General features: G+C 35.9%; 1 long non-coding RNA gene across 1 annotated transcript; it reads right to left on the reverse strand.

The window, feature by feature from the left end:
• Nucleotides 1–3660: 3660 nt before the first annotated feature.
• On the reverse strand, nt 3661–15988 carry LOC139776764 (uncharacterized). The gene is made up of 2 exons (XR_011719174.1): nt 13907–15988; nt 3661–13840 (listed from the first exon to the last, which is right to left on the reverse strand). It is a non-coding gene; the product is annotated as an uncharacterized lncRNA (long non-coding RNA).
• Nucleotides 15989–15990: the final 2 nt, after the last annotated feature.

The following is a 15990-nucleotide window of genomic DNA, read 5'->3' on the forward strand; positions in this document are numbered from 1 at the left end:
TGCCGTGATGGATTCGCTTACCGGACGGCAGCCGCGTCGAGCGTCGCCCCTCGTGCGTGATCGTCCCGGCGCCGAAAGCTTTCCACTGGGACTGTACCGTTTTCAACTTCAATCGAGGGTTTCCACTCGGACGCGAATAATGCCGCGGGAAAAAAACGCGCGGCTGGGTTAGGTTAGGTCCCGAATCGCGCGCGCGACGCGATTAATCCGTTACCACTGTTACAGCGATCGCCCGGCCCCGGCCGCGCCGGCCGGGCCGACTTCCGCGGCCGGTTTTTTGCGCGGGCGATGTACTTTCGCCGGATGAAAAATGCGAAAAAACCCGGAGCGGGCCGGGACGCGACCTCCGCCCGACGTGACCGGCACGAAACTAATATGGCGCGGTGCGTTAGCGCGCGCTATTGGCTGCTTTGAATATTTCAAATTAATTCAATCCTCCCCGAATAACCGACCTCGTGATTGCAAATACAAAGAAATATTCAACAGAACTCTCATAAATATATGATGTAAAATACATAGCGTTAATCTTTCATGACGAGTCTCGAATGTCTTATGTTTTCAGTGCTCGAGATGAAGCGAGAGAAATGAGTAATTACAATAAATACAATTATACAAATGATAATCGCAATAAATATATATCTTATATTTTATATATCAATATATCATATGTTTTACATGTATATTAATGTATATGTATGTATGCATAATATATGTATGTGTCGTAGGCAAATGGTTATTTTAGGAAAATAGCTTCTGACTAGGCAAATGCTATCTGCCTGGCCAAATAGCTTTCACTATTTATTCTTGCTATTTTCCTAGTCAAATGCTATTTTCCTAGGCAGATGCTATTTGACTGAACCGCTGTTAGGCAAATGGTATTCCGCGAAGCATGCATTGGTGCACTTCAGTGACGCGCTTTAAATAGTTAAATACTTTTAAAGCGCGTCACTAACCTACATAGGTTAGTGACGCGCTTTAAACAGTTAAATACTGTTAAAGCGCGTCACTAATCTATACGCCGAAGGCGTGTCCTAAAATCAGTGAGAAGTTGTCGCGGGGCATGTTCATGGTCGCTACATCTCGTCGGTATGACAGGAATCATAACCTAATTCCTGTCAACTTTAACGATTAATATCTCGCTTCGCGGGGCAGAGCGACACTTTTTTCTGCCAGATTCTTTTGTTTCGTGCAAAAACGCGTCGAATAAGCCTAATTTCATCGATTTCTGTGCTGGGGTAGCTAAACTGAAGAATTACCCACCAATGCATGCTTCGCGGAATACCATTTGCCTAACAGCGGTTCAGTCAAATAGCATCTGCCTAGGAAAATAGCATTTGACTAGGAAAATAGCAAGAATAAATGATGAAAGCTATTTGGCCAGGCAGATAGCATTTGCCTAGTCAGAAGCTATTTTCCTAAAATAACCATTTGCCTACGACATATGTAGGTAATGCTTATATTAATATTATGTAATATATTCACATATTAATATATTGATATGATTTATTATGTAAATATAATAATTATTTAAATTAGACAAGAATAAAGTTTTCCAGATATATAATCAAACTTTAAATCATAAGTTAATAAGAGCACAGACACCAATATTAAAGCGAGAATTATAATATACAAAAAAATAAATTTAATACAATAAGTATAAATTACAAACGTTTCAGTTTTAAGGTTTAGACCCTCTTTAGTGTATACAATAATGAAGATGTGGTAATAATCTTAAACCGAGTCATCAGCCATACTTATACATTGTACAATAACGGAAATGTAGTCATATTCTTAAAACAAATAATTAACCACGCAGTTGGTCAACTAATCCACGAGCCATATCACGAAATTGACTGTTTTAAAGAAAAGAAAAAAGACCAAAGGAATTAACTAACCGGATTTGTAACTCGCAGGTGTTAAATAATAAAGTGAAACTCACTTACCTAACAGTCAAAGGCTTCGACTTGATTACAAAGCGAAATAAATACAAATCAAACAAACTAGTTAATAAGTAAAAACAAGTCAATAGATAAAAACAGTATGATTACGTTTCCATTATTGTATACGCATGGTTGATGACTCGTTTTTTAAGATTATTACCACATTTTCATTATTGTATACATTAAAGAGGATCTAAGCCTCAATATCGCAACGTATACATTTGTACTTATTATTGTATTAAATTTACTTTCTTATATATTATAACTTTCGCTTTAACATCGGTCTGCTCTTATATACCTTATGATTTAAGTTTAACTATATAAATGTAATTTACGATTTCCGCCAACTTGCACAAAAATCTTCGTATATCTACTATCTACTCTTACACTTAGCAAAAATTCTATAAATCTTCTAAAATTGAACAAAATTACGGATTGAAATCCTCATTAGTTTTCTCTCTCTTTATTCCCTCCTCTCCCTCTCTCTTATACATATTACAATATAAATATTATCTTCAGAAAACAATAGTCTAATCGCGCGAGCATAAGAACGAGCATCAAAATCCTGTTGTGCCTGGCGAGGAAAAAGGTCAACGGGGAAGGATAACGATGATTAACGGTGATAAAAAGTGCAGCAACTCCTCTCGCGCAACCGCGGGGGTAAAAAAAATTGATTACCAAATAGGCGAGAAAGCGGGGAAGGCACGCAACAGGAGTGCGAGCACTGCGAGCGCGAAATGGGACGGGAATAGGGGAGAATTGTTGGCGCATTCGAGAGTTAAATGGACCGTGGACAATATAAACAAGGCAGCCGCCGGAGAGAAACGCGAGGGGGGAAAATTTCGAACGATACTTTTTGCCCCCGCGTACCTCGCACCGTTTCCCCTTCCCCCCGTCCTCCCGCATCTCTATATCGGCCTTTTCCTCCGTATTACTCCTTTCCCCTCCCCTTCGCACGATTCCGCATCGCGAGAGAATACTTCGAGAAGAATTTTCCGCGACGCGGTCTCGCTGGTACCCCGAAGGAAATCTCTTAACGCGATCAAAGTTTTCCTCGAGAAAATCCTTCGAGAAGTCTCATCCCGAGTTCAAAGGTAAACCTTTTATCCGAGACCTCCAATATGGAAGCCTTTCTCGCCTCCGTTACGACATTTTAAGACATTTTATTCGGTCTTCCTCTCCTTTTTCTCTCTGGTCGAGAGTCAAGACATTCGATGTATCCACATTTATGTCTGTATCACTACGCCGCGCCGTTTCGTCCCGTTCAACGCACGTGAATTTGAGCACATCGAACGACATCGCTTTTCGAGACTGGTAATATCAGTTCTCGGGCATTACGCTGAATTTCGGGGATGAGAAATAATGGAGAAGAAGAGAGAGGAAAGGATTTTTCGGAATCGATTCCGATTTCAGTATAGTCTTAGAAAAAAAAAAAACAAAGACATATATATTTAGCTCGCATAAACTTTTCTTCTTTAATAAAAAAAATAGAGAGGTCAAGCCAGGAGGGTGATTCTCGATAATCCGGAAATCGAATCGTGTAACTGGCAATAAAATGAAGTAGTTATTCGAAAATGATATGAGGGAAAAAATGGATGATGAATAGGCGGAGGAAGACAGCCTGGAGGACCGTAAACGGATTGTTCAAGGGTCCATTGATTGAATGAAGACAGACATTCGCCTACTTCCTTCCTCTCTCGTCCTTCGAAACACAAGCTGATCGTGTACAAAATTCGTCTATATTTCTTATGTTTTTCTAGAAATACAAAAGTGCATTTTACTCGAGACCTAAGGTGCTGTAAACGTGTGACGGTTTCTATCTTACAAATCGTAGGAAAAATGTTTTTCAGCTTATTTTAATAAACATATATATGCATATATATAACACAAAATACGCGCGTTATTTTTTATAAATTTTCGTTTTACAAATCGAGTGCGAAGGTCGTTCTACATTAGTCGCGAGCAATCCATATTGTTGCAAGTCGCAAGAGGTTTGCAATTTAAGCTTTTACATTGCACTCGTAAGTCACAGCCAATTAAAGAAGAGAACTGTTGTAAAAATGTTGTTATCATGTCTTAAGCAAGCAGAACTGCTAGTAGTACGTAGTACAAGCAAGCAGTACTATTTCCGGTCGTATAACGTAGTCGCAAATAGCAATCACAAGTTTGACCAAATCCAAAATTTGCGTCTCTACGATTTGTGACAGGCAATATGAGCATCGAGCTCCGTTGTCTATTTCGCTTGCTCGTTCGTTTCGTGTTTTATTGTAACTCGCAAAGATATTGATAAGTTAGTAAATTTTATTTTAGTAATGAGTGATTTATAGAATGGAATAAAGATGAATCTCTCTGAACGCGAACGTTCATGAAGATGATGGCAGAGACGCAAATTTTGGATTTAATTACACACCTTGCAATTGCTATTTGCGACCGGAAGTAGTACTGCTTGCGTTCATGCAATTAGCTGCTTGCGACTAATGTACAACGACCTTTATACATCATTCTACATTGCGTTCGATACAGTCGAGGGATACGAAAGAAATATTACGTCTGTGAAGTTGGCCCCACTTTTTCAAATTTTGAAAAAATTTATTCGAGTTCTGGGTGCCCCAGCAAGAGCTCTCGAGTTTTCTATCGACTTTAGAAAGAGTTCCGTCATTTAAAGTGACGAAAACACCATTTAAAAAATAGGAATGCTAACTTCACGGCGTCTCTCATTTTTGAAAAAATATTTTTGAAAGAAATCAATTTTTTAGATTTTTTAGGTAGATTTGGAAAGATTTCGATAAGTTCCATAGGTCCCTATAAGTTTTAGTAAGAGTTCCGTTCAAATAATCCTAAAAATCGATGATAAAGTGAAACCCATAATTTCAAAGTTGCACTAATTTTCAAAAATCCGCAATTCTGGTGGGAGTTCTGATAGTCCCCCAAAGAGTTCTATCGATGACTCTCATGACCCGAAGCGCTACGACCAATATTTAAAAACTTACAGCTATCCAAAGTGCACACTTGGTACATATAATTACATTGTCGACTTGTCTCAAAGTTAAAAAGACAGTGTGTATAATACTTTGATGTTTGATTTATCTGGCATACTTGACTTAAAAGCAAAAAAGCAAAATCCTTAAAGTAGGCCGATTGATTCAAAATTTGGTATATATAATGTTGATATTAGTATTACGAGGACGCACGAGAAATAAGAAAACTAATTAACAAATTTGTATTTGAAGACATACCGCTGGAAACTACGCGGGCACGACGAATAACCTTATCCAAATTGAAAAGTGACTGTTTAACAAAAAAAGAAATAAAACAGATAAATTTTTTAGAAAAGAACCTTGAAAAATATGGATTATCTATAAAATCTCTGGACGATGATATAAGTTTAATTATTGAAAACAGGAATAAAATTGCGCATTGTAAACGAGGGGAGGTCGACGAAATTTTGAAAGAATTTTACGACTGGAGTATTGGAAAAGACACTTTACCTACACTGGTAATTAGGCAACTTCACAGCCGTGTAGCACGGAAAAGAGGCTTTAGCGGAAATGCATTTTTATGTTCTCAAATTATTTATCAATCCCCCCTACAAGAACACAAAGTGTGTCCCCATCTTTTTGTTACACCCTGCTCTGGGAAAAATATAACCCACTTTGGGGCCCACGATTTTAGATAATCAAATTATTTGGATATCGTAACCCTAATTAACATTTTGGTTAGTGCCCCTTAAGTGAAAATTAGTTTTGCGTAACTGAATATCGACAGAACTAATTGAGAGAATTGACTAGTATAACTTAAAAATCTTTGAAATAGATAGAATAGCTAATTACGATTTTTAGTTACGCGTAATCGTGGGCCCCGAAGTGGGTTATTTCCGTCTTTATTTTTCCCAAAGTGTATATGTCTTGCTTAGGTATGAATATAATAGCAATATGGAAAATGCTATTTGGACGCATTTTGCCAATGCTATAGCAGTTACTTGTTTATGGTGCGGAACTACTTTTGTAGTTCCTACAAATAATGCTGTTGCAATATTGGAACAACACTTGATATAATGCCATGGAGCTCCAATGAAACCTGTCGGTTCCGAAGTTTCAAATATTCGTGATACGAAGTCAGATATCTCTCTGGCTACCTGCCTGAGAATCTTTCACAACTATGCTTTGTAGTATTTGTTTCTAAATAACGGGTCGCACGTAAGTACATCATAAGTATGCGTTTCATGCTTGGTATTTCCGTAGAATATTTCTGGACAAAAATATATCACTTTCGTAGAGCCAATTAACCCATTAATTTTGCTAAATTTTTAATTAGTGATATAAAAAGTGATTAATTATTGATTATTGATATAAAAAATAAAACATATGAGATGAATTAAGACCGCAAGCTAATTAGTGGATTAAGAGTCAAGCATTGTAAAATTACTAATCAATTCAAATAAATCGTAAAATTACTAATTCATGACCTGGATATAATAATAGAGACAAAGAGGGGACAGAGAGAGTCAAACAACCTGTATATGTGTATGTGTTTAATAGAAAAAAATGAGATAGAACACCGATTCTCACTCATAATGATATGACGTACATAATACTTTTATACCATTCAATATTAATGCATGGGCATTTGAAATATTAGACGAAATTTATCTACAATATCTCTCACATTTTTATCGACAGCAAGCAAATGGATTTACCAGTTTGACCAAAAATACAAAGTACCTTCTTATGCGGTAATGATCGTTGTCGGTGCGTTGCAGCACCGATCATTTAACTTTAATGGTTTAACTATTGGTACATACGTCGAGACTCGACACACAATTCGTTTTATCGATTATCTATATCTAAAATATATAGCAACCACAACATACCATATACTACAAAGAGCCATAAATGTAACAAATGTAAAAAAGAAATTTTGAAAGAGTTTTTGAAAGATTCCAGAAATGCTATGTGTCACTGAAATGCAATCGTAATCGGAGCAAAATCACAAGAAAAACAAAATGGATGGACTTTATGGAAACGAACGATAATGTTGCTCAGGAACTACAGAAGGCACTTAAGTCTGTTAAGAGTACAAACACGGTACCAAATATAGCAGTTGATCTCAATGATGTCCTAAGCAATATAATTCATTCCTTCAGAGAATGTTGTAGAGAGTCAAACAACCTGTGTATGTGTGTGTTTAATAAGAAAAAAAAAATAACAACGTAGCCGTCCGAAGTCTCATCCGATTTGGAAACATTCTTTTGAGTTCAAGAACATAAAATGCATACATTGTAAAAATGTATGTGAATGTACGGAAATGTTCAGAGTACGAGTACATCGGGCAATAATGTATCTCACAAAAGTATTCCTAATGATTGCCATTTTTATAAGTTTAATCCCATCAACTTCAGATGTCAGACCGGAAAACATAACTAATGTTACATCTAATGAATCTAATAATAACAGTAAAAAATTATTATTATTAATATCCTGTGGCGGATTAACCATTTTATTCTGTTTAACTGTATACTACAGACAATATTCGACCGAGCAGGAGATCGAGGAGATCGAGGAAGAGCCTCAACCCAACGCTTCAGACGACAAGACCAGAATCCTCAGCAGGACTCCAAGGTCTCCAAGGTCTCCAAAAGCGTTGGACCTAAATGAACATTGTGAAAATATGGGCAATTCGGTCTCTCTTGCGCCTGTGTATCTGGTTGTATCAGAACAAGAGAGTCAGATACCAGCTGATAAATTGGAAGAATTTGTGCTATCGCGTGAACAGCAAGGAGAAGAAAAAAAAACCTTACATTTAGCATATAGTTTTGTCTATGCATATTATATGATAATTTTGTAATGAACAAATACATTAATAAATAATTTGGATACATTTGACAGTAAGAAAAATATATCTATGGAAGCTCAAGAAATAAAATTTGAAGATATTTGTAATCATTTGAATTCATATATACGTAAGTAATGTTAAAGATTAATACGTTAGTAATAAGATACGGTCTATAACTATTTTTTTACATTATTATATTAGGTTTTATTATTATATCTTTTTTATTAAAATATAATTATATAAAAATAAAATTAAATTGAATAAAAATTCAAACTTTTTTAGGTATACGTGGTTTCATTAAAACAGGATTTAATACATTTTCTAATAGTTTCATAACATATGGTTGTGGTTCTATTACCAATGGCATTTTTAAATTAGAAATCCGAATTGTTAATTATGATGAATGCGTTGATTTTAAAAAAGGACAAGAAATTGAAGTAAAACCTTGATTTAGGTTTCTCTTTCCTGCATTCTGAGAAAACGATTGAAGGACAAAGAATTAATAAAATAATTTAATAGAAAATTTAATAGAAAAAAATGAGATAGGACACCGTGGACCAAAAAAACGACACCCGATATGGAAAGACTTCACCGAGTTAAAATATATAAAATGTAAGAAATGTAAAAAAAATTAAGTGTAGAGAGTCAAACAACCTGTATATCCCAGCGAGAAATGACCTATCGAATCAACGTCTAATTGACGTCGAAAACATATATCGAAAAGTAATTAAAATATTCATCGATTTCGATTGATTCATGTCACAACTTTCGATGACTTTTCGACTCAGAATAAATTGATTTCGACTCGATATTGAATATTATTTCCTCACTGCAGCCATGGGCCGATTTCACCGTCTCCGATTAAACTCACTCTTTGGCTCTTTCTAATAAGGGGGACAGTTAGAAAGAGATGAAGAGTAAGTTTAATCGGAGGATCAAGTTAATCGGAGACTGTGAAATCGGCTCTATATTGAAGATTACAAGTAAACTACGATATTATTAAAGTATTAACAATTTTTGTTTGTATTACAAATAATGATTTTTGTGTTGCTTTTAGGTGATAGTCTTGTGTCATCCGGACTTATATTTCTCGGGTAAAATAATTAAAGTTCCAGAATCTTTATCAACCGTGTTAGAACAAGAGTGTTCTGATTTTGTGACAGAATTGATAATATCAGTTGGCGCCACTAATCATTGCGTGTGTAAACCGGCCCTAACAACACTGCCTCGTCCTCTATTCAAATCAAGGACAAGTCCAGTTATCATTATCGTTTTCATATATTCGCTCAACGTGATCATTATCGTTTAAATCATTATCGTTTTGCCAGATTGAAACATCGCAGTACAAGAAATTGTAAGACATAATTCCGAGAGGTTAGAAATGTCTAGAGGTTTACTACTCCAAAAATTGCTCGTTTCAATATGCAACAGCTCGTATACACATTGTTTGATATCATATTTTTGATGTCTGTCGTAGGTCTCTCTGCGTCTATATATATATATAAAACGGGAACTAGTTCTGTAGCGTCGTTTCCAGTTGCTACACAGTTATTTTACACTATTTAACAGTATGAAAATGTATCTTATAAAATTTTTACTAATAATTATAATTGCCTTAAGTAAAATTCCTTCGATATCAGGTGATTATGGTATCTCTCAGGTATCCCTGTAACATTATTACGGAACGAGCAATTTTACATGTTTTATTAATTAAAAATTATTTATATTTTGCAGATATATTAGAAATTGCAATGATTATAATGAGAACTAATGATAACAATACATTTAAAATAATAATAATTTGCATAACAATAATATTTTATACGGTTTACTTCTATATTATAATAGGTCCCAAAACTCCCAAGCTCCCCAAGCTTGACAACCAATTTCAAATTTAATGTCTCCTCCGAAAGATAGCCCAGTTTCGCCGCACGAGCAGCCCCACTCGTGCGGGGAGTGCAGTTTGGAATATAAAAATTCCTGTGATCAGGTGGACTCGAACCCGGTTCCTCGGAGTTACGAGTCTGGCGCTTTACCACAAGACCACACTGCCACCCCAAGAAAGACCATGGTATAAGTGATATAAATACCCCCGAACCGTACAAGGTACGGAATTGTTTACGATCTCGAGTAATAATACGACGGCAAAATGCAAATTATGCAATTATAAAAAAGAAAATTACGCACTAAGGACTACAAGCCTGACAACACATATTGAAAAATACAATTTCAATTGGAAAAACGAGTAAGTACATATTTAAAAACTTATTAAAATACCAAAAGCTCTTAAATAAATGTAGTAATAAAACAGTCAATATCTAAAGACAATTGAGCTTTTAGTAGAGAATTCATAGAATAGCTATTTGCAATTTCGATTGTAAATGTACTTATTTAATTGTAATTAACAATATTCTTTCAATTATTTTACATATAATTTGAAAAGAATTCGAATCGCTGCATATTAGCGTTTCCTTGTGCATTATATACATACACAATTTAGAGATTTAGATTAGATATTTATTCATTCGACATTAGTATTGGAGTAATTTGGATCAGGAATATAAAATGTACGATTTATAATTCTTGCATGTATTCACAATTAAATAGCCATTTTTAATCAAATCTACATTCGGCAACTCAAATCTGACAATTACTTATTATATAAATGGTTAATAAACAATAAAAATTACCGTTAGGCAACAATAAACGGTTCTATATAATATTTAAATATACGCTGTTAATTTAATTAAATTAACTAAATTTCGTACACGTAAATTGCATACACAAAATTCATTTGAGTCATAAGTCATCGATAGAACTCTTTGGGGGAAATCTACCATAAAAAATTGATTTTTTTAAAAATAGATTTATCATTAAAAAAAACACGCAAACGTTATAGAACACATGAAAGTTGGCAAAATACTGTCCGAACTACTTTATCGAAAGAGAAGAGAGATTTTATCAGAGGCAGACAGCTAACGGGAAAAAATGCACATTTTTGGCGCCTGAATCCCGAACGCAAGGAGTTGCATGAAAAAATATTACTTTACCTTAGATTTATCAGTTATGAAAAAAATACAAATTCTAAATATAAATGCCCAGCCATATCTATGTAAATCCATTTAATGTGATGGTCACAATGTATCGTAATACTTAAGGTCCTATAGTGGAGGCCGAACTTCCTCGACGTCGGTAATGTTCATTTCTAATCCTGTTTTCTATGTCATATATCTATATCTGTCCTTGTCTAGCAAGAGGCATCTGTCTTTGTTCGATTGCTGCGCCATCTCTCGCTACACGCAATACTGCTTATCCTATCAACCTGAATGTGCTTTTGCTTAATAAACCTTCATTTTACAATATCTTTTTTTCTAGGCGTTGAATCTTAGTTTTATTTACACAATATTGTTCCTACACGTTTGCCCTAGGGCGCTGAGGTGTCATTTTAAATATATAAACTGCAGTGTTTTTGTTATTGTCGTCAAATGACAGCTGTATGTGCCCAAATTATTAAAATATTCAATTCTATTACTTGAACTATTAAGTTCAAAGCTTTTGATTACATGTAAAACGGAGTCGAAACGGTCCTTTCTATCGCAACAATTAATTGGCAAGCCAAATCGATCGCCTAAGCTAAGAAATTTCGAAACAACATCGGGAATTTGTTTGCTACTTACGTTAACAATCCATTTGTTCATATTCGCGTTAGGAAAAACATTACTAAGTCGGTTGCGTTTCATTAAAATATGGTTAAATTTGTCCATTAATGGTTGTTTAGGGTTGTAGCGTATTGCCAGTATTGGAGATACTGAAAGACCGCATTCAACGAAAGAAAAAATTATCAAATACAATAACGGAGAAATACATGGAAATGGAAACTGCGAAATATAACGATCCATGGGATTACGTAGACGACGCATGGATTATATTTGACAGTGTCTGCCTCTCTAGAGGCAAAAGGTCTAAAATAAATGTCTCCGAACATAATGAGCAAAAGACAAATTTTGAGAAAAAAATAGACTCCGTAATGCAGAAACTAAAATACTGTTGCGGCAGAAAGTACCGATTCAACCGGCAGGTGCTTCGTTGTTACGGGGAGCAGTTCTGCTCAATAAAAAGAGATGCGAGATATTACTCTTTTTGTCGTTTAGTTCGTAGACTCATTGCTGCCACATTGTGTACAATGAAGTGTTTTGCAAGCGTTTTAATGTAATATACGCACTTGATAAGGACCGGAATCTCGGTTGAAATGCGATGTGCTTTTTAAATAAAGACTGCCAGTTTGGTTGAAGTAAAGGATTTTGTTCGATTTATTACTCACTGGCAAAGGAAAAGTATCTTATCCGTTTTAATAGAAAAAAATGAGATAGAACACCGTGGACCAAAAAAAGGCACCCGATATGGAAAGACTTCACCGAGTTAAAATATATAAAATGTAAAAAATGTAAAAAAAAATTAACAGTGTAGAGAGTCAAACAACCTGTGTATGTGTGTGTTTAATAGGTTACACGACATTTTCCTCAAAAAGAGAGGGGGTAATGTTGGTACTAAAGAAAATCCCTAGGCGATACAATTTAATTTTTGTAGATTATTAGCACTGCGTAAGTAGTAATTGTAAAGCGCGAGTCCCACGCTTTCAACCACGGGGGGGTGCGGGGGGGGGCCGAAGGGGGGGGGCCTCGCACCGCCTCGTCTGTGTGTGTGTGTGTGTCCACGCGAAACGAGGTGCCACATGGGTTCATGACGCGCTTTACAACTTAAAGTACATGCTAAGTTGTAAAGCGAAATTATAAAGTACATGCATGGAAAGGGGGGTGCAGGGGAGCAAAATCCCTTCGCCCACGCATGTACTTAAACGAGCTTGTAAAGCGCGTCATGAACCCATGTGGCACCTCGTTTCGCGTGGACACACACACACACACACACACACACACACACAGACGAGGCGGTGCGGGGGGGGGGGGCCGAAGGCAAGTACGGAATCCTGAAAGGAGAAGAGAAAGAGTTAGGCTGGGGTATTACAAAATTATTAATATCTCTCGCTTTGTTGCCAGAATCATTAATAGAAGAAGGGTTCCAAATGATAGCCAATGTCATCTTCCCGGTAAAAAGTTTTTCATATAAAAACATATATAAATAAATATAATTATATACTGAATATGTCCATATATAATGTTCATACTAGTTTCTTTCTTTTGTAAAATTTCTATTTAATCTAAGAAAAATAATAGTAATAGTAAGAAAACATAAAATATAATTAAAAGGATGATTTTTGTACGGTTTTTCTTTAGAAAAGTTAACTTTTAAAAAATAAATATATTAAATACTTTACAAAGAAAGGAAACTAGTATGCACATATATATGAACACATATATTTCGTATGTAATTATATACATTTATATATAGTTACATATATTTATATATGTCCACACGACACACATATAAAAACAATTTTTTACCGTGTTTCAGGATTGTAAACGTTTACAACCACTTCTGAAATATTATAGAAACACTTGGCTTAATGGATTTAAGCCCAGTTCGTTCTGTGTATTTAAACAAATACATAGAACGAATAATGTCTTAGAAAGACACAATCGGGAATTGAGAGAAACTTTGAAAAAACATTCCACGATTGTTGAATTTTTAGGTACGTCTCAGATAAGATAAAGATATCATTAACTCAAACAAAGGGCTTGCGAACCAGCAGGATGTTTATGCTATCGTGTATATATATATTTCGAAAACTGACACAAACGTTTCGGCCATAACTGTGGCCTTCTTCAGTGTAATAAATAAATAGTCGTTAAAATTTAAAACATACCCCCCTACAGTAATAAAAACGCCATTCGCTTACAAAATCAGATTATAAATCCCCTTACAACAATTCAAACGCCATTCGCTTACATCGTCCTTACAATTGTCGTCTCACGTCCGATAACGGCTCGTCGACGTAACATCGTGTCTGGTTATTAATACGAGCCTTCCCTGAGTCGATCGAGAAAGAATACGTCTCTAATTTGTCCACACATTGCGTTGGTAAGGAGGGACTGAGGTTGAAAATCCTTATCCTTAGAAGTGAAATGAAATATCTAATTTGAAGTTGAATTCAACGTATACACTCAATTCTTAAGTACCTTCAACCGTAGAAACGCTCCTCGAGAGACCCATGTTTGGCTGTGTTCGGTCAGATGTCAAATGCGAGAGTCAGAGCATTATCGAGAGGAACAAACAAGAATCTTCTTTAGATTCTCCTCAGCATGGTTGGTTTCGCAATCTAAGCACATACACAATCCCGGATGAAATTGTCTACCTGTTACAATTGGGGGAACGGTTCGGGGTTCCGATTAATGAATTTGAAATGCCTAAACTGATTACTGAGTTTATTAAGCACATAGAGGGTAACATTAACAAATGCCAAGAATCCATTCGAGGGGCGGTCAGAAACGAATCGGTATCGTTACTTAATAAAATCGCTAACAAAAAACTTACGGTTACTAAGAACGACAAATTGATTTTGGGATGGATTAATTCCACTAAAAAGTTTATTAAGGAACATCCAGAAATTCTTTTTACAAGAGCTGATAAAGGCAGTGTCACGGTGGCTTTGGACAAGGTCGAATACGTAAGGAACATGGAGTTATCACTCTCGGATACTTCCTTCTACGAAGTAATTAAAAAAGATCCGGTAAAAAAACTTTCGAGTGAGTTACACTCTCTAATAACAAGATGGAAGAATAAGGGATATATTGATCACTCCATGTACAAAAAACTTAATTGTACGGACGGCATCCTACCAAGAGCTTATGGATTGCCTAAAATACACAAGCCTGGCAATCCTCTCAGAATAATCGTGTCATCTATTAACAGCCCTTTGTATATGCTTGCCTGCTGTTTACATGAAATTTTGTCTAAAGGTGTTTCGGAATCTCCTAGCCATATTAAAAATAGCTACCATTTGATTAACAAATTAAATGGTACGCCGTTCGACTCCAATTGTACATTAATATCATTGGATGTCGTTTCACTGTTTACCAATGTTCCAACAGACTTGGTGGTAGACAGTGTTACTAAAAGGTGGAGTGAGATTTCGAAGCTCACAGACATTCCGTTTGATGAATTCATAATTGCAATCCGACTGATTCTCAACTCGACATATTTTTCGTTTAATAACAAATTCTACAAACAAATTTTTGGCAGTCCAATGGGCTCTCCCCTATCACCGATAGCGGCGGACATGGTCATGTGTGACCTAGAGCAGGTTGCAATCTCACAACTCAATTACGTTCCACAATTTTATTTTCGATATGTTGATGACATTGCAATGGATGCCCCATGTAATGAGATCGAGAATACATTGGAGATCTTTAACTCCTTACATGAACGGTTGCAATTTACGTGTGAAATCGGACGGGAGGGCAGACTTAGTTTCTTGGATGTCACCATTGTAATAGAGGATGAGAGGATTATTTTCGACCATTTCCACAAACCTACTTACTCTGGCAGATATTTAAATTTCAATTCGAACCATCCCCTTTGTCACAAAAGAGGCGTAATATACGGTCTCACAGATAAGATCATCTCTCTGTCCCACCCGCAGTTTCATAAGAAAAATTTAGAAGATACGATTAACATATTACTTAATAACGGATATCCGCTTGGCTTTATTTTTTCTACGATCAGAAGAAGGATTAAATTCCTTGCTCACAATACACAACCTAACAGTCAATCTGTTAAGACTTCGAATTTTACTATTCCGTATATAAAATCTATTTCGGATGGCTTTACAACGTTAGCCAAAAAAATTAATTTCCGCCCGGCTTTCACGATTCCGTTCAAGTTGAACAAGTTTATCACGACGGGTAAGGATATATTAGAAAAATCGGCACACTGTGGAATAGTGTATAAGATAAGTTGTGTTGATTGTGAGGCCACTTATGTAGGGCAATCGAAAAGACAGCTTAAAACCAGGATTAAAGAGCATAAATCCGACATTATGAAGAGAAGCGGATCTCCTTCAGTCATTACCGAACATCGCCTCAAAACGGATCACAGATTAGATTGGGAAGGAGTAAAAATCTTAGATAATGAACCCATATATAATAAACGTCTTATCTCTGAAATGCTGCATATTAAAAGACAGAGTGAGGGTCTTAATAAACATAGTGACACGGAATTATTGCCAGAAGCGTATCTCCCGATTCTTAACGCTCTCCCGCCT

Source organism: Temnothorax nylanderi, unplaced genomic scaffold (genome assembly GCF_030848795.1).
Source record: "Temnothorax nylanderi isolate EJ_2023f unplaced genomic scaffold, tnyl_v1.0 TNYL_tig0127_pilon, whole genome shotgun sequence".
Classification (NCBI taxonomy): Eukaryota; Metazoa; Arthropoda; class Insecta; order Hymenoptera; family Formicidae; genus Temnothorax; species Temnothorax nylanderi.